General features: G+C 45.7%; 1 protein-coding gene and 1 long non-coding RNA gene across 2 annotated transcripts in view; one reads left to right on the plus strand and one right to left on the minus strand.

Annotated features, from left to right (window-relative positions):
* The window catches only part of aarsd1 (alanyl-tRNA synthetase domain containing 1), a 63,236-nt gene that overhangs the window by 9,391 nt on the left and 34,389 nt on the right, over nucleotides 1–19,456 (plus strand). The gene's annotated exons all lie outside the window — the stretch shown is intronic.
* LOC311235950 lies at nucleotides 403–19,028 on the minus strand. The gene is made up of 4 exons (XR_014620187.1): nucleotides 18,686–19,028; nucleotides 17,307–17,368; nucleotides 9,432–9,556; nucleotides 403–2,135 (listed from the first exon to the last, which is right to left on the minus strand). It is a non-coding gene; the product is annotated as an uncharacterized lncRNA (long non-coding RNA).

Consider the following 19,456-nt stretch of genomic DNA (forward strand, 5'->3'; position numbering starts at 1 on the left):
CGTGTCAATGTCCTCAGTGATTGTACTTGTTTGCACTTTGCATCAATTGTCTAGTTTTGACAGAATGTGAGTTTGTTCTCGACCTCCAGATGTATTTGTAACTGATGTTTGATTTGATGTTTTCTATTTTCGTGTCTTACATACAGGTCTATGCCCAGCCCATATGGGCTTACAAGACACATAAACAATATGTATATAATAGTATACTACTTATATTCATTGTATTTTATATGGCAGCAGGTATGATATTTGAAGGAATGATCTCTTTGGACGTTATTTTTTGTATTAACTAATCAATGTAATCTGAGGAAGCATGATGACCAGTTATTTAAATAAAGCAAACATTATTGGGGTATCATCAATGTACAATTCAGTAAATGTAAAATAATAAAAAGGCACAAAAACATTACCTCATCCTTTATTTAAATAATCTGAGAAAGATTTGCTGTTACATTTAATAAAAAATAAAAAATAGAAGGCACTTTTTAAGAGGTCCCTCTAGAGCAGGGGTGTCAAACTCATTTTCACAGAGGGCCACATCAGCATTATGGTTGCCCTCAAAGGGCCAAAGACTGTATAAATGTTAATGTAATGTAAAATAAATGTAGCTACTCATTTACATATTGTTAAAACATGTTGTTTCTGTATTTACAACTGTGAGCTGCAAAGAACACGTGGGACAGATGTAGCAGATGTTACAAAAACAAATGGCTGCACACAACCTTGCAGAGGCCATACATCCAACTAATGGAAGATAAACTTTAATTAACAGATTGCAGAATGGGTACAGTACAGCTCAATACACACAATTGTTAAGGGGATGCAGACCAGAGAAAGACTTTCGACTTGTTTACATCAGGGTCCCCCATTTTTAATTCGTAATGAAATTGCTATTATGTGTCTGCATGAACACACAACTGTAACTGTACTCAAAAATAACAAAATAAGGGTTGTCTCAGTTCACAACTATATTGGTAAAGTTTTGGGTGGGACTTGTTTGCGTCCCTACAGCTTCTTATTCAATTGAGCGATGCTCGGTTATGTCACACAGCCAGTTTGCATCTGACAGTTCAGACAATATTTCTTCAACCCTTTGTTACCTATTCCGCCTGGATCTTTTTTGTATTTTGGGCTGTAAAATTGTCAAAGAATGTCTGAGGAGTAAGTGCTTTTGGCTTTTTTCCTTTGTTACTTCATCAATACCTCAGATGTTCAACATACATGTATGTGTAAGAATGTGTAATAACTAAGGCTGTTAAAGCTTTATTAACGCATTAACCCACAATTCTTTTAACGCCGCTATTTTTTAACCCAAGATTAATGTTAAAAAAATATATATATTTTTTACCAGAGCTCTTGGGGGCCACATCAAATGATGTGGCGAGCCACATTTGGCCCGCGGGCCATGAGTTTGACACCTATGCTCTATAGGTCCCATTTTCTTTGTAACATACACATCACGATACTATGCTATATCGATATGTTCCCTCCACCTCTACTTATTTTTTTTATCCACTTTTTCTCCCCATTTTCTATTTTTCTCCCATCCCAATTTCGTATTTCCAATTCTTCCCTCCCCTGTCTTGAACGTTGCTAGACTATGCCTCCCACTGGTCGGCTGTAGTGAGGATAGAAGCGTTGCATCACGTGTCCCCTCCGGTACACGAGGAGGCAGCCTGTTGCATCTTTTCACCGCAGCAGCTCGAACTCTGTGGCGAGGAGTAACGCGTGGGAGGCTCACGCTGCCCCCGATACTTCCTGTTTCCGCCGCACCGGCGTCACCCAACCGACCTGTAGGAGTTGCTGTCCACAACGTCCAATCCCCACCCACCGGCTTTCCCACCCTCTAACACTGCCAATTGTGTTAGTATGACGGCCGGCCAAGCCGGTAGCAACGCAGAGAGCTGGGCTCGATACCAGCATCTCCTGCATTAGTGGCGAGCGCCTTGCCCACTGCGCCACTCAGCCGCCCTCACCTCTACTTATAATAGGTAGTTGTCGCACCACTCCTTCAGGGCCCGGAAGCACTTCTCTGCTCTTTCAGGGCCGATTCCGTCGATGATCTCCTTCAGCCAGTCTGTAAACAGCTCTTCATCCATATCATACATTAGGTACTTGCCGAGGAGCTTAGTGGCCTGAAAATAGATTATAGATAATTAGTTTTCACACAAAAGATTCACTCAGCTTAATGTTTACACTGTAGCAACGTCTTTTAATGTATTGGTAGTCGAGCATCAAGGTCCAGAGTTTGAGCTTTATGAACACAGAATGTTGTTTCCAATGTGTTGCCTGGCAGACAGGGCCGGACGCGTGTATCACTTCCGCAACGGATTTGATTTCCGGGGTTGGCCTGATTGGCCACTAAGCCCACGTGACCCTACGCTAGCACGCCCCCCTTACCCCGCTTACGCCTGAGAGTCACACACCAGCTAGCGGCAACCAGAGAGCCTTGCTACTACTAGCCGAGTGATGAATGAAGCTCTATCTGTTTCACCTAACGGCACTATTGCTCCGTGATCATAGCCATCCATCTCTAAAGCTAACCACTATTTGTAAAAGCCACAACCACGTTACCATATGTAATAATGTAAATCATTGTGTCGTTGTACATAGTGTATACACCGTTAGAAGCTAACGCAGCTTAGCCTGGTAGCTATTGTTGTGCTAACAACATCCCGACACCCAGCTTGTTAGCCAGCATGAATGCCCGATGTAGAAGGCATAGACGCAGGTCGCTTGTTGGCCGGCATGAGTGCCCGATTTGGGGTGGTTCTCTCCTCTTTGTGTGCCTTTGTCCTTGCGGGTGTTTTGCCGGGGGAGCTTGTGGACGCGACAATGGTGGTTGTAGGGTGTTTGAGCTTGTAGCCTAGTTAGCTCGCAGCTATCGTTAGCTTCTAACGCAACGGTGTATACACAATATGTACAACGACACAATGATCAAACACCTTATAAATACTATTGTCATGTCCATAAGTTCCCTAGCAGAATACTTGTGAGGACAAGGGTATACAAGGAGGAGAGAAACATTTTAAATCTGGTATTCATGCTGGCTAACAAGCTGGGTAGCTATGAGCTAACTAGCGCTACAAGCTCAAACACCCTACAACCACCACTATTGTCGCGTCCACAAGCTCCCCCGGCAAAACACCCGCAAGGACAAAGGCACACAAAGAGGAGAGAACCACCCCAAATCGGGCACTCATGCCGGCCAACAAGCGACCTGCGTTTATGCCTTCTACATCGGGCATTCATGCTGGCTAACAAGCTGGGTGTCGGGATGTTGTTAGCTACGTTAGCTTCTAACGGTGTATACACAATATGTACAACGACACAATGATTTACATTATTACATATGGTAACGTGGTTGTGGCTTTTACAAATAGTGGTTAGCTTTAGAGATGGATGGCTATGATCACGGAGCAATAGTGCTGTTAGGTGAAACAGATAGAGCTTCATTCATCACTCGGCTAGTACAGGGTATCTGCAGGTTTAGCCCAGTCAGATTTAAGGCTTTTTAAGACTTTTTAATGCCACTCAGAATAAAATGTAATGCCAATTTCACAATAACAAAATGGCAAAAATCATGGGTACTCTCAGTACACTCATTCAAGGGTACTACGACTATGCTTGGACCTCATGGTACCAAAGCACCTCAAAGGCACTAAAAACAAGATTACAAACATCACAAAACAAACTGGTCAGACTACTGCTTAACCTCACTCCTAAAACCCACTTTACCCCTGCCCACATTCAAAACCGCTCTTATTAAAGAGCACCTACGGGAGGCTGCAATTATAAACTGGCCACCGTAAATGTCCAACCCCCCCCCCCCTCCTCCTAATGTACAGTATCATCCCCATCATATGTATATAATATTTTCTGTTAGGATCTCTGGGTAACAGTACTGCATATTATTTGCATATCGTATACAGTGTCACGAATGTAACCGTACTATATACCTGTATGTCATGTATGTCCCTATGCCATAAATGTCATGATGTCATGTATGTTGTGTATGTCATAAATGTCACTATGAATTGAAAATGGGGGACCCTGATGTAAACAAGACAAACATCTTTCTCTGGTCTGCATCCCCTTAACAATTGTGTGTATTGAGCCGTACTGTATTGTACCCATTCTGCAATCTGTTAAATAAAGTTCTCATTCATTCATTCATTCAGTTGTTTTGTTTTTGTGGTTTGGTTGAATGAATGAATGAATTTAATATTTAACAGATTGCAGAATGGGTTCAATACAGTACGGCTCAATATACACAATTGTTAAAGGGGATGCAGACCAGAGAAATAAGTTTGTCTTGTTTACATCAGGGTCCCCCATTTTCAATTCATATTGACATTTATGACATGTCAGGGAACATCGCATGGAATACCTCTCCTAGTCCCTCATTTCCATTGTAGGACTGATGCTTTGCGACCGTATTTAGAACCCACAGTACCTCAGCTTCAAACGTTGGCGTGGAGCCGAACGTTACCCGGGACAGGTGCAGATGTAATTGGTGGTAGACAGTCGACCTACCTGTCCCTGAGCAGTTGATGTGGACGGCGTCGAAAATAAATTTGATATTGAAGTTGTCTGCAGGCGGGTTTTTGCAGAGGTAACATGCTTAGCGATGTGCATGTGTGACTCGACTGCTTTTATTCCCATCGTTCCCAGTTTAAAATCCTTTTTGCAGAGTTTGCAGCGGACCAACCACGGTGCAAACCGAGGGTTTTCGAGCCAGTTCTCATTAAATTTGCACTTTCCCATGTTAAATTAACGAGTGCAAATAAATACAAATCAATTAAACTAAACTAAACGTCAGCGTTATCGCTACGGCTTGAATAACGTGTTACCTATGCTCCGGTGTTCTGAAATAGCTCCCGACGGCGACACACATTAAGGACCATGTTATTGGTTCCGCCCCACTGCGTACCGTTTGCGTGAAAGAAAAAAAAGCCTGATTTATCTCCCGTTAATAGTTTCCCCCCCAGATTTCACAATGAAACATTAGATGACATGGCATGTTTTTAAGACCTCCGAAAGTCGGATTTAAGACATTTTAAGACAAATTAAGGCCTTAATAGTTGATAGTTGAATTTAAGACTTTTTAAGACTTTTTAAGGTCCCGCGGACACCCTGTAGTAGTAGCAAGGCTCTCTGGCTGCCGCTAGCTGGTGTGTGACTCTCAGGCGTAAGCGGGGTAAGGGGGGCGTGCTAGCGTAGGGTCACGTGGGCTTAGTGGCCAATCAGGCCAACCCCGGAAATCAAATCCGTTGCGGAAGTGATACATGCGGGCCGCACTGGGGAAAAAATTCATACCGGGAGATATAGCGCGAAATATAGCCCCAATCAGGTAACTTTTTAAGTGGGGGGTCTGGGGGTCCCCCACCCGGAACATTTTAGTTACAAAGACTTAATTTTCTGCATTCTGGTGAATTTTAGTGCATGTGAATCACAAACTAATGAGCCAACAATTGCTTAGTACAATGTACTGTTATGAACCTCAAATAAAACTGTTGTGGCACTAGCAATGGTACTCTCTCCACCTTCAAAAAGAAAAAAGCAAGAGCACAACATATTTTTCTATTTACTATTATAATACAGTTAACCACTCTCTCCACCTATTCAAACAAGGCAAGAGCACAATACCATATTCACTTTACTGATGCACTACCCATCAACAGTTAAAATAGCCCTTTACACAAACATTAAATAACAGACCTTTCATTACAATACTATAATAACAGTAGCCACTGCCAGAATAGTGACACATGTATCACGTGTGGTGAGCACACGCATGCATGCACAACGAAGACAGAAGATTGCGTTGTCTCAATCATTTTAACTATAAAATGAGCTCAAAGTATGAGCTCACTGACTGAAATTTCCAACAAAAAGCATCAATTGTCAAATAATATTGATCACATTAACACTTTAACTGCCAGAAGACGTTTTTAGGCGTCCTTCCCCGCCATGCTCAAGGTGCCGAAGACGCCGTAACTCGTCTTTGATATCAATATTTCAAAAATCTGTGATCGGATTCATATTTCCCATCCGCTGGCCTGAGACCCACCAAAAAGCCCCACCGAACCCTCCAGCGGTTCAAGAGCGCCATCTGGTGGCCGATCGGCGCAATCGCCCAACAGGAAGCCACTTGGGCGATGTGCTATTCACCCACACCACTTCCGGGCACTCGGTACATGTCCCGGGACTCGAGCTCGTCACAACACACAGCGATCCGTTGCCAATAACTCGATAAACAACATGATTTGGACGTATATACCATTATACAACCTGAAAATGGTTCATCTGGATAAACATCCCATAATCGAAAACGGTCTACACCACGCTGATCGTCCAACGGCGCGAGGAAGATACGGTAAGATTCAGCGTTATTTTTGAACGTGTTCGATATAAACTGCTCTGATGAACATATGACCCACACTAGATGAATGATATAACGCTACCCACGGAATTATAAACGATCCCCCGCCCATCCGGTCAACATCGGATGATACGTAGAAACTTCTAGAAGTACGTCCAATTGAAATTTTTTATATCGCGCCGATTGCCATCAAACTGTATTTCATCATCAATATAATGCATTTGGGGCTATAGATCACGTTCTGGAGAAAGCTGCAGAAAGAGATGAAAACATACTTATACATTAGACCATATTTTACTATGAATATGTGAATGAAAAAGTTTAACGTTGCTACACAATGAACAATACATATAGGACTTTGAATGGGCCCTAATAATGGCAATCTAGCAATAGGATTTAAAAGGTTATAGCCCTGCAAAGAAGGGGAACTTATCCATAGACAAATAGAGCTGGCAACAGATGGTATATCATGAATTTAACCTCCGGCAGCCAAAGTGTTAACTAGACTAGATGTTTTTGAGGAAATTAGAAAGGGAACAACAACTTAACCCTTGTGTCTGATCAGATTCTTATTTTTTTGATAACTTTGCAGTGATTATGTTTGTAGCCAATGTGGCAAAGGTGTGTAATCTTTGAATTATCTTGGAATTATTTTGACTCTCTCTTTCATAAATTGTTTATTCAACTTCAGCCCCAATCATAACCACCACATATTGTTTTTTGTAATGTCAGATTTAACAACTCCTTTTGGGAGTGTGCCATCTGCCATTCCATTCGCCGCCTCCACGGTCAATCAGTTGTATCGCCTGGTCCCGCCTCCACCAATCACAAGCGGCAGCACGGCTCCATTGTGTGTGAGTGTGTCCGCGTGAGGGAGAGAGAGTCAGATAGTTCTCCAACTCTGTAGCAGACAGTGAAATCCTGGTTGTTCCCCACCCACCTGGTTATCTAAAAACTATCGCGCCGCGCCGCCGCCACAACTAGAAACAATGGCCTGGCAAAAAAATAAAAAAAAGATAATTTTTTTTATGATTTTTTTATTTATTTTTTTATCTGCTGGCAGATATACCAGATTGTGGCATATGACCGGAGACAACCTAATAAGACAGACTTTGATCTCATCCTCAAAATGATCATTTAGAAATAACTTTTAAATCTTCTAGGTCTGGGTAGTGTAGAGGTCTAAGCACTTGTCTACCACCACCCAGACCCAGGTTAAATTCCCGGCAGCGGTACAGTCAGCTGTCCCTACGAGCATGATTGTCAGTATTAGCTGGTGGGAAGCCAGTGGGGTATGAGTCCTGGTCGTTACAACAGGTCGGTCAGGGCACCTGTTCAGCAGGGAGGGGATCTGGGGGAGTGCAAACCTCCATGCGCATTATGCTCTCCCAGTGAACACTTAGCTGTCAGGTGAAATTAAGCGGCTGGCCACTCCACATGTATCAGAGGAGGCATGTGGTCGTCTACACCTTCCCCAGACCAACAGTAGGACAGTGCAACAGTCAGGAAGGGGATTGTCATAACGACTAAATTGGGGTGTTGTGAGCAAAATACAACAACCAAGACAATGGGACCAAACCCTCCTACAGCTTGTGAAGCCCAATGTCTCCACAACATGTCAGAAAAACAAATCCAAAAGTACACGTTAGGGATGGGCATAGTAATCCATTACTCGCCGTTTCAACTGAACTGAAGTGGTTTTTGAGGGTGCTAGATTTTTCATTAAAATATTTATTTTTTAATCCCCAAAAGGGCTTGTTTGTACCACTGAAACAGAAATCCTGCGAGGTGTGAGTTGTTTCAGGAAGACAACACTGGTAAGCTGTGGACACGGACAGCTGCAGATCGCTTCATGACCAAAGGCATCTGGTTAAGTTTTCAGATGACACTGTCCTGGTATCCCTACTGCAGCGCTCCGAAACTGATCATGGACCTGTACTTCACGACTTTGTGAATTGGTGTGATGAGAATTACTTGGACCTCAATGTCTCTAAGACTAAGGACATGATAATTGACTTCAGACACAACCCCGATCATCAAGCCAGTGTAGCTAGTGTAATTCACGATGAGGACGTCCAGATTGTTGATTCGTACAAATACCTGTGAACTGTGTTTGACTGTAAACTGAAGTTCAACTTAAATACAGAGTCTATTGTTAAAAAAGGTCAGCAGAGGATCTACCTGCTGAGAAAGCTGAACTCTTTTAATGTTAGTGCGAAGATCCTGAGCACTTTTTATAGTTCTTTTATTGAAAGCCTCCTAACTTTTTCTTTTATCTGCTGGTTCAGTGGCCTGTCTATTAAATATAGGAACAGCCTACAGTACATAGTGAAAGTGTGCTCCAAAATAATTGGAGTAAAACAGAGAGACCTATGTTCTCTCTGGACGGACCAGGTGGTCAAGAAGGGGACGAGCATCACTAATCAACCCCTCCATGCTCTGTCTCAGCGGTTTTCACTGTTGCCTTCTGGCCGCCGTTATGACGTCCCACCAAGTAGGACCAACCGCTACGCCAAATCTTTTGTCCCCTCGGCTATCAGACTTTTAAACACAGACAGTAGTCATTTTAAGTAGCCTTTTGCACTTGGTTGTCTGTTTTTTTACTTTTACTTTGCTGGATTGTGTATCACATGGAGTGTCTCTTTTTTTTGCCGTGCTGTCGTTGAGATGTTTTGTTGTTTGTTTGTCTTTGTTGCTTGTTTCGAAGCTGCAAATATGAATTGCCCCACGCGGGATCAATAAAGTTGTCGAATTTGAATCTGAATGAGAGCACACCGCAAAAACGTTGTTGCTTTGAAAGCTAGCTTAGCGTTATCTGAAAAATGAAAACCGCAGTACATTGCATTTACAAATTGTGCCAACATGATGTCACCCACTTTCCGTAGCGTTCATAGCATATCTCGTTATCGCTGCTGCCATGCGCTTTAATCCCTAAACAATTGCTCAAGCACTACTTGAGTAATTCATGCGAGTACTCGATCTGGGAAAACATTACTTGTGCCCATCCCTATAGTACAAATGTGGGGCGTCATTCAAATCAACTCACTTTGGAAATTCCTATCGCCTTAAGCTTCTGTCCCGCTTTTTCTCCGATCCCCGGCAGCGCAGTCACAGGCTTGTCACCCATGGGTCCATTCACAAATGCAGCATGTACGGCGGTTTCCTTCCTTGCTGGAAAGGGAAAAGTGGAGTATACAGTTAGTACGTACTGTTTTGTTTTTGCCCGCCTGTAGTGTCAGGTTAAATTCTCTCCATGTACGTAAATTCACATGATTGAACCACGGTCATCCGAGGATAGAACTGAGGTTACTGTGACCTCAGAATCTAGCACAAACATGTTTGTTAGATATGAGTTAGCTGGGAGGGTGTTATGTTGAGACAATGAACACACGACCGTGTAGTTTCATAACTTTATTCGACTGACTCTCATGTTACATAACACAACCCTTACTCGAGCGCTACCCACGCCCCTCTCTTAAAGGCACAGTAGCCTACAGTGTAACTGCTAGTGTCTCACAACCTACACGTAGCATAACAGGACATAACATTCCCCCCCCCCTTCCCTTTTACAACAGCAATAGAACATTCCAGTCCATGGACAGAAACTGAACACTTCAGTCCACCAACCCGTGGCATTTACCCAGTAACAGTCCCCATGCCAAGCGGGTGGAGCCCTCACCCTCTGAGGGCGAGCAGGCTGGGGAGCAGGGTCTGGTGGTTGTGGTGGGTTACCTCCCACCCTGGTTGCTTCCAAGCGGGGCTGCCAACTGTGGGTTGCAGCTTGGCCCAGGGATGATGCGGGCAGTGTTGGGGCACCAACCTTATGCAGGCGGTTGGAGTGCCAGCGAGAACCATCATCTAGTCTGTAGGTGGCCGGACCCAGTTGACGGGTCACTCGGAGGGGTGCTGACCAGTATGAGCTCAGCTTGTTCTTGCGGTGGGCGTGTTTAATCCTGACCCAATCCCCTGCCGACATAGCGGGGGTCTGTACTGTGAGGCATCATACCTCCGTTTCATCTGAGCCTGTGAGCTTTGGACCTGATCTCTGGCCTTCTCGAGCCCAGGGCTCTTGCATGCGGGGGCCGGTTCAGCTCTCAAGCAGTCCAGTGGTTGTTTCATTTCTCGCCCAATCATGAGCAGAGCCGGAGAGACCCCTGTGGTGGAGTGCTTGGATGCCCGGATCGTCAGGAGAGTTTGGGTGAGTGCAGCGCTGAAGGTTTTCCCCTCCTCCAGGCAGGCTCGGATTCCATTCTTCAGAGATTTGTTTAGGCGTTCAACGCCGCCGTTACTGTCAGGATGGTAGACCGACGTCCTGATGTGCCTGATGGACCTCAGTGACAGGAACTCCGAGAACTCTGCCGAAATGAATTGAGGCCCATTGTCTGTGGTGATGACACTGGGCAGGCCCCAGCGCCCAAACAGCTTGACGAGGTTGTCGGTGATGCTCTGTGTGGTGATGGAGCTGAGTTCGATGGCTTCTGGCCACTTTGAGTGTAGGTCGTGCACGACCATCAGGTAGCGGGCATGTGCCGGGGCCCCATGAAGCTCTCCGCATAGGTCAACCTGAATGTGCTCCCACGGCGCGGACGGCCACGGGGTCGGGGTGAGGGGTGCTGTAGCCGGTTGACCCGTTTTCCCACTCAGCAGGCAGCAGGTACAGTTGCGCACCAGCTCCTCTATGTCGCCGTCTATGTGAGGCCACCACACTGTGTCTCTGCAGCGTTGTTTCAACTTAACCACCCCCAGGTGGCCGTCGTGCGCCATGTGCAATACCCTGGCCCTCAGCCCCTCTGGTATAATAGCGCAGTGACCGCGGGCGAGGCACATCTCCCCCCAGCAGGAGAGCTCGTCGCGGACTCTGCGGTAGGGGAGCAGTCTGTCCTCCACCGTGGCTGGCCAGCCGTCCTGGATATAGGCACGGAGATTTGCAAATGTCTCATCTTCAGCCGCAGCCTGCTGCAGCTCAGCCAGCGTGACTACTGCGCTGAGCGGTCCATGCAGCATGTGGACCCAGTCCACGTCGTCCTCCGGTTCAGGACTCGCCTCACCCGCCTCTTTTGTCGTAGAGACGGCCCTCGAAAGAAGGTCAGCTACCGTGTTAGAACGCCCCGGCATAAACTCGAGTCCGAAGTTGTACTGATTCAGCCCACCTCAGTAGCCTCATAGGCTTGTGCCCCGCCCCTCGGGTCGCTAGCAGCGCTGTCAGAGACTGTTGATCTGTGCGAATGGTGAACGCCCTGCCATACAGGTAGACATGCCAGCGTTCGCAGGCCCATAGACAGGCGAGGGCCTCCCTTTCCCCCACTGAGTATTTCTGCTCGGCTGGTGCGAGGGCCCGAGAGGCAAACGCTACTGGACGCTCTACCCCTCCATGAACCTGGGATAGCACGGCGCCGAGCGCCACCCCAGAGGCATCACAGGTGACCAAGGTGGGCGTGGTCAGGCTGAAATGCGCCAGTGTTGGCGGGGACGTGAGCTGCTGTTTGATGACGTGCACAGCCTCCCGGCAGGCCGGGGTCCAGTCCCATACAGCATCCTTACGTAACAGCTGGCGCAGAGGGGCCGTCGAGTCAGAATAGTGTGGCATGAACCGGAGGTAGTAGGCAGCCATGCCCAGAAAGGAAGACAGCTTGGACGGCGACTGCGGGTCTGGCAGGGACAGGATTGCTTCGGTGTGGGACATGATCGCGGTGATACCCTCCCTGGAGAGCCTGAACCCCAGGAACTCGACCTCAGTAGCTCCAAATGTACACTTCTCCGCGTTGAGTGTGACCCCGTGTTGCTTGAAGCGCTGGAAGACCTGCTCCAGGCGAGCGTCGTGGAGTGCAGCGGTGGGCGCGTGCACCACCACATCATCCTAGTAGATGCTGACCCCCTGGATGCCAGCCAAAATGAGCGACATTATTTTATGAAAACAGCTTGGGGCTGATGACAGGCCAAAAGCCATGCGCTTGTACCTGAAAACCCCCACATGTGTGACAAACGCTGTGAGGTCCATACTGCCCGGTGCCAGGGGAACCTGCAGGTAGCCGTGATGTAAATCCATTTTACTGAAAATCGTGGAGCCATGGAAATGGCTAGTCAGCTCCTCCGCTGTGGGGAGGGGAGGGGATACTTGTCAGGGATGATGGCTTTGTTCACGTCTGTCAGATCGACGCAGCGACGCAGTCCGCCCCCCCCCCCCCCCCCCCCGTTTCTTGGCTATCACCAGGTTGGACACCCAGGGCGAGGCGTTGATCGGTTCTATGACGTCCTCCTTCACCAGATGATGAATCTCCTCCTCCACCGCATCACGGAGGGCCAAGGGAATGCGCCGCAGCGGCTGAATGACGGGTCGGACAGACGTGTCCACAGAGGGCTGGTGCACAAATCCAGTCATACAGCCCAGGCCTTCGAACAGTGTCGGGTGATGGTCAGGCCAGGACGCGATGACCTGCAGGACGCGTAGACCCCCAGCGTCGGTCAATGTGAAGTCCAGAGCATGAAACGGGTCTAGCCCCATGATGTTAGCCCCCCTCTGTGTGATGTAGAACTCGGTGTCAGTGATGCGTCTCTTTTTGTACTCCACAGGTAGGCAGGCTACCCCTAAAGTGGTGATCGGGGAGTTTGCTGCTGTAGTCAACGGCACGTGACTGAAGAGCCGGTCATAAGTGGACCTATTCAGGAGCGACACTTTAGCCCCTGTGTCCACGAGGAGTGGTATGGAGGCCTCACCCACACGACATGTGCAATGACTGAATGAGGCCTGTGGGCTTTGTACTGTATTGATGGGAACAGCCCCAGACTGTGCGTGATCAGGAGGAGAGCGACACCAGCGCGCAAAATGGTTAACCCTGTTGCAGTTTCGGCAGCGCTTGCCTAGAGCAGGGCAGGACAGGTCCCTGGTTGCATGCTTAGGGGAGCCACAGTTACCACAACGCTTTTGTCCATTCTCCCTCGGCGCCCTGTCTGCCACTCTCTGCACATCGAAGCTGTCACCGTCTGCGCCGTGTCTATACTTTCCGTAGCCGCATTTCTGGCAGACGCTCTCTGATTGGCCGACGTCAGTTTCTACACTGGTTAAGCTTAGGCAATCTTCGAAGTTGGTTAAGGTTAGAGTTTGTCTTAGAGCATGGTGATAGAACGCCAGGTAGTTTGCAGGCTGTTTGACGTGGAAATGGGCAAAGACACAGCTCGTCACGCTATTGGGCGCACATGTCACATGACCAGAAACGTCTGCCAGAAATGCGGCTACGGAAAGTATAGACGCGTCTGCGCCAGCTGTCTCCTGGGCCACGTTCTGAATTCCGGGTGGAGGTGGCGTCATAGGCTCATGCACCGCGCCTCAGAGATAGCTGTCTCCAACTGTTTTCCAATCACTACTGCATCAGCTAGTGTCATGGAGTCCGGCTCTAATAACAGTCTCTCCCTCAGTTGAGCACACAATGTTCTTTCAATCAGCTGGTCGACTATGAGTCCATCCTCCAAGCCCCCGAAATCACAATGCTTGGCTAGCTCCTGCAAGGCAGACACATATTGCGAAACAGACTCACCAGACCTCTGTGCTCTCTGGCGGAACTCAAAACGGTACATCCGACCATGGACCGCGGAACCGGTATGGCCAGTAGGGCCGTGGCCCTACCAACTTTTTTTTTTTTTTTTTGCTCTGCGCAGTTTTGGCGCCCTCCTCTATATCTGCAACCATTATTTTTACATAAAAGATATTCTAACATAAGGGAAAATGAGCCAAAAATCTAAAACGGTCGGTCAGTCTGAGCCTCAGCTTTAGGTGTTCAGTCTTTCTTTCTTCTTAATTGTCTTTGAAAGCAAATTTGCACATTCTTTTGTTTGTTATTGTTATTATTATTATTATTATTGTGTGTTAGCTAAGTTGTTTATTTGTTTTAATTCTTTAGTGTGCACTTTACATTTATTCTTAGCTCTTGTTCTTGCTTGTAAAAAATAAAGGTGCAGGACTTTACTGTATAACTGTTAACCCTTTCACTGCCACACGACGGAGGGTTAACCCTTTATTATCACACAACCGACGGTCGTGAAAGGGTTAACCTTCTGTGTATTGTCGCAGTGAAAAGGGTTAACCGGTTGGTAGCGCGGCAATGTTTTGATTTGATTTGGGGGGGGGGCGCAGTGGTGAACCTCGCCTAGGGCGCCAAATGTGCTAGGTCCGCCCCTGGGTGTATCAAACTCAAACATTATGTAAACATTAATAACTTTAATAATAATAATAATAATAATAATAATAATATTAATTAACATTAACAGTCAAATGTATATCAGCAAATACATTTACGTCCGTGCAGTGTGAGTGCTGCAGGGATCTATCAAAGTCCAATCAACCAGATGACCCCACTGTTCTTGCAGGTACAAAACGGATACAGGGAGAAGGTACATCTCAGGCCCTTGTTACAGTGTTTTTGTGCTTGTTTTTATACGTTTTTGAATACGTTTGCTGTCCCTATTACATAGAAATGCCGTTTTTGCCGGATACGCTGTGGCCCTACTGAAAACGCTAAATTGTGTTTTCCGTTTTGGAGTAGCGCCAAAACTCGCCGACAACATGTTGTGTAATCTGCGCGGAGCCGTTGTTGCTCAACGCCCATGCGCAGTAGATACCATCTGCGTGCCCTTCCGGTGACAACAGAGCTGTCCCAAATAGCTGCAGCTACCATGTGTTGTCAAGTTATTGTTATAAGGACCCCAGTCCAAGCTACAACAGTCTGCATTCCCTTAACAATTGTTTGTATTGAGCCGTATTGTATTGTACCCATTATGCAATATGTTAAATAAAGTTTACATCCATTCATTCTGCTAGCATTACTGATTGCATGAGCACTGCCGCTGGCTAACGTGAGCTAGCGTTAGCTATCAGACCCTGTTAGCTCAAGCTCCTCTTTCAATCTTAACAAGCATTAAACAAAATGGCCCAGTCATCTATTCACCTTTGTTTAATACACACAGCGTTGTCTCTAATGTTATCTAGCTACTGATAGCTCCCGATATCATCAGTTTGGTGCTGGCTGGTTAACGTGAGCTAGCGTTAGCTTCTAGCCACAATGCTATACTGTTATACTGGCATATTCCAGTCACGTTAGCATGTAGCTAACAATGTAGCTAACAACATTGCCGATCCTTTTTTAGACTAAACTATCCGCTCTTGGTGGTCACTTGTGTTGATGTTAGTTTCGTTTCATCAACAAATGAGAGGCAGAACACACAGTGAATGTATCCGTTTTGTTTATTGCGCTTTTATTACACTTTGCTGAAAAATAAGTGCTGCATTGGGTAAAGATGGCGGCACCCGCCTTGTTGACATTTTCTTTGCAGGAAGTGTATTGGCACATTCAAGTTCTGATTGGTTGAAAATTGCCTTCATGTTCGCCACCTACTGCCACCTACTGCTTTGGCAGTGTACTACATCACTGTACTCAGGTTGCAAAACGTATGTCTCACTCGGCTACCGCTACGTTGCGACCTGGAAAAGCGAAACTCATCAGAAAACGAAACTTAAGGTGTAACCGCAGCCTCAGAGAAATCGGTGTTCATTCAAAGTGGTTCAAGGACCACAGATGGCTAACGTTTTGCCAAACAAGAGCAAAACTGTTCTGTACACAATGTCATCTTTGGACAATGAAAGGACTCTGTTCTGGTTTAAGCAAAACCAACGAGAATGCATTTTCAGTGCTTGGATTTCAAAATTGGAAAAACGCTGTACATGCCTTTAAAAAACACGAGTAGCAAATACCACAGAGAGGCCATGGACTACCACCAGGTACACGTTTCCTACCAACGCCCTACCAACTTTTGGAGTATAAATAAAAATAATAATAATAATTTTTAATTTTTTTTAATTAATTAATTGGCCATACCTATTCCAAATGCGTTCTGCGGTCCATGCATCCGACGTCTTCTTCCCGAGCTAAAATGCGACTAAAGAGCCTCTGTAGCAGTAGAGTACTGAGCGTCGGCTAATTTAAGCGTAGCACAAATCCGTTGCCCCTCCTGTCCGAGGCAATATCGCAGAAGTGCGCACTTTCTAGCTTCTGCCAGATCCTCCTGTCCCGACGCCAATAAATAGTCCTCAAATGACGTTAGCCATCTAACCCATGGAACAGCTGGGTCACCAGGAACAGGTAGGAATGGTGGTGGCGGTGGTAAAACACAATCAGCCATCCTCAGACGTTCGCCAATTGTTATGTTGAGACAATGAACACACGACTGTGTAGTTTAATAACTTTATTCGACTGACTCTCACGTTACATAAAACAACCCTTACTCGAGCGCTACCCACGCCCCTCTCTTAAAGGCACAGTAGCCTACAGTGTAACTGCTAGTGTCTCACAACCTACACGTAGCATAACAGGACATAACAGAGGGGGCACCATAATATATTAATAATATATTCTCTTCCTCGAGTCTTCCTCCAGGTCGAGTCTTGCATAATAATCATCTGTTCTGTGCGCAACCGAGGGAACATGTATGCGCATGCGCGTGCACGTGGCGTTTGGGCAGTTCCCATATTACGACTGCACCACTGGAAGGGACACGGTGTGTTTTTAAATACAACTCTCGGGTCACCAGGCGTCCCCACGGGGGACTTCTGACCTGGGGTTGCCAGTAGGCCCTCAAGCCCACGCGGGCTACGGATTCTCCCTAGCCGGCCCTTCCCCTAGGCCGATCTCTGGAAGACACGATAGCTACCCTGAGTTGGTTGATTGATTGATTGATTGAAAACTTTATTAACAGATTGCAGAATGGGTACAATACAGTACAGCTCAATACACACAATTGTTAAGGGGATGCAGACCAGAGAGACTTTCGTCTTGTTTACATCAGGGTCCCCCATTTTCAATTCATCAGGACATAATGACATACATGACATACAGATAGACAGTACTGCTACATCTATACATTTATGACATACCAGGCTCGGGGCTCTTCTCCTGGGACACACCCCGCGGCTGTCCAGGAAGACGTGCAGTGTTCCTAAAAAAAAAAGAGAAAAGAATATGTATATATTTGTATATTATTGTATATATATTACTCATTGTCTTTATTCAGTGGGGTATGAGTGGGGTATGGGTATGTTAAGTTTAGCATTGTATTTTATTCGTATAACTTTTTTTATCATGTCTACTCTATTTGATTTGATCTATTTTATTATTTGTATTTTGCATAATCAAGGCGGGCATGGCCACCTACATTTCACTGCATGCCTCGTGTATGTATGTGACAAATAAAACGATTGGATCTTGAATCTCTCGACACGACAGAAAGGAGAACAAAAAGGAGAGCAGGTTTTTGTATTGTCACTGAGACATTCTAAAGGAATCTGATCTTATCCAAGTCTGATTGGAACAACAAAGTTAGAAAATCCACCACACGCCACAAGTATGCACACTGGCAGCACAAAAAAAGCATAAAGAAAAGGTCATTGGGCCACACCCAGGTTTATACAGGAACACAAAGCATAACCTGTTTGAACACGTTGAAACCTTTGTTTAATCAGTCCAGTCAATTCAATGAATTCATTAATAATAATAATAATAATAATAATAATAATAATAATAATAACTTTATTTATATAGCACCATTCATACAGATTGCAGCTCAAAGTGTGTTACACAAAAAAACTAAACAAGCTACAATAACGCTGGCACCATTGAGTAAAGATGGGAAAAGAGCGTGGCAGTCGATGAGTTAAGTCTAGCCTTTAAAGTCTAGCCTTTATTCTGAAAATGAGTTTTTTTTTAACGTGAAACCACTTTATTTCTATGGCCCTGGCCTGACGGTTAATTTTAGACTCGAGAACATCAAACCTCCTAAAGGACACAGGAGAGACAAAAAAAATAAGTTTGCATTTTGTACTTAATTTTGTACTTTAGGTTGTACTTTGGTTTGTATATTTTGTATAGTGTTTGGTCTTTATTCTTTTAAAAAATGTTTACTGTATGAAGCACAATCTCAGGAGGCTCATACAGAACCAAGCATTTCACTGTAATGTACATCAGGGTTCGCACAAGGACCTTGAAGTGCTTAAAGTGCTTGATTTGACAAATAAGTCAAGGCCTGGAATTCCTTGAAAACAGCAATTTTTTAACAAGGTGCTTAAAAAGTCATTGAAATTAAAATCAACCATTCACATTGAAAGTTTTGTTCATCCATGATCAAATTGTTCTGAATCAAGACATTTTATATTTTTATCTAAAGTGTAACTAATTGTCGGAAATTGGTTTTAGCCATAAATATTGGATCCTTTTAAATGCCATTTTAAAATAATAATACACTTTATTTGTATATCACCTTTCAGACAGAAAATGCGACTTCAGAGCCTCTGTAGCAGTAGAGTACTGAGCGTCGGCTAATTTAAGCGTAGCACAAATCCGTTGCCCCTCCTGTCCGAGGCAATATCGCAGAAGTGCGCACTTTCTAGCTTCTGCCAGATCCTCCTGTCCCGACGCCAATAAATAGTCCTCAAATGACATTAGCCATCTAACCCATGGAACAGCTGGGTCACCAGGAACAGGTAGGAATGGTGGTGGCGGTGGTAAAACACAATTAGCCATCCTCAGACGTTCGCCAATTGTTATGTTGAGACAATGAACACACGACTGTGTAGTTTAATAACTTTATTCGACTGACTCTCACGTTACATAAAACAACCCTTACTCGAGCGCTACCCACGCCCCTCTCTTAAAGGCACAGTAGCCTACAGTGTAACTGCTAGTGTCTCACAACCTACACGTAGCATAACAGGACATAACAGAGGGGGCACCATAATATATTAATAATATATTCTCTTCCTCGAGTCTTCCTCCAGGTCGAGTCTTGCATAATAATCATCTGTTCTGTGCGCAACCGAGGGAACATGTATGCGCATGCGCGTGCACGTGGCGTTTGGGCAGTTCCCATATTACGACTGCACCACTGGAAGGGACACGGTGTGTTTTTAAATACAATTCTCGGGTCACCAGGCGTCCCCACGGGGGACTTCTGACCTGGGGTTGCCAGTAGGCCCTCAAGCCCACGCGGGCTACGGATTCTCCCTAGCCGGCCCTTCCCCTAGGCCGATCT

Source organism: Notolepis coatsorum, assembly GCF_963971535.1.
Source record: "Notolepis coatsorum genome assembly, chromosome: 10".
Lineage (NCBI taxonomy): Eukaryota > Metazoa > Chordata > Actinopteri > Aulopiformes > Paralepididae > Notolepis > Notolepis coatsorum.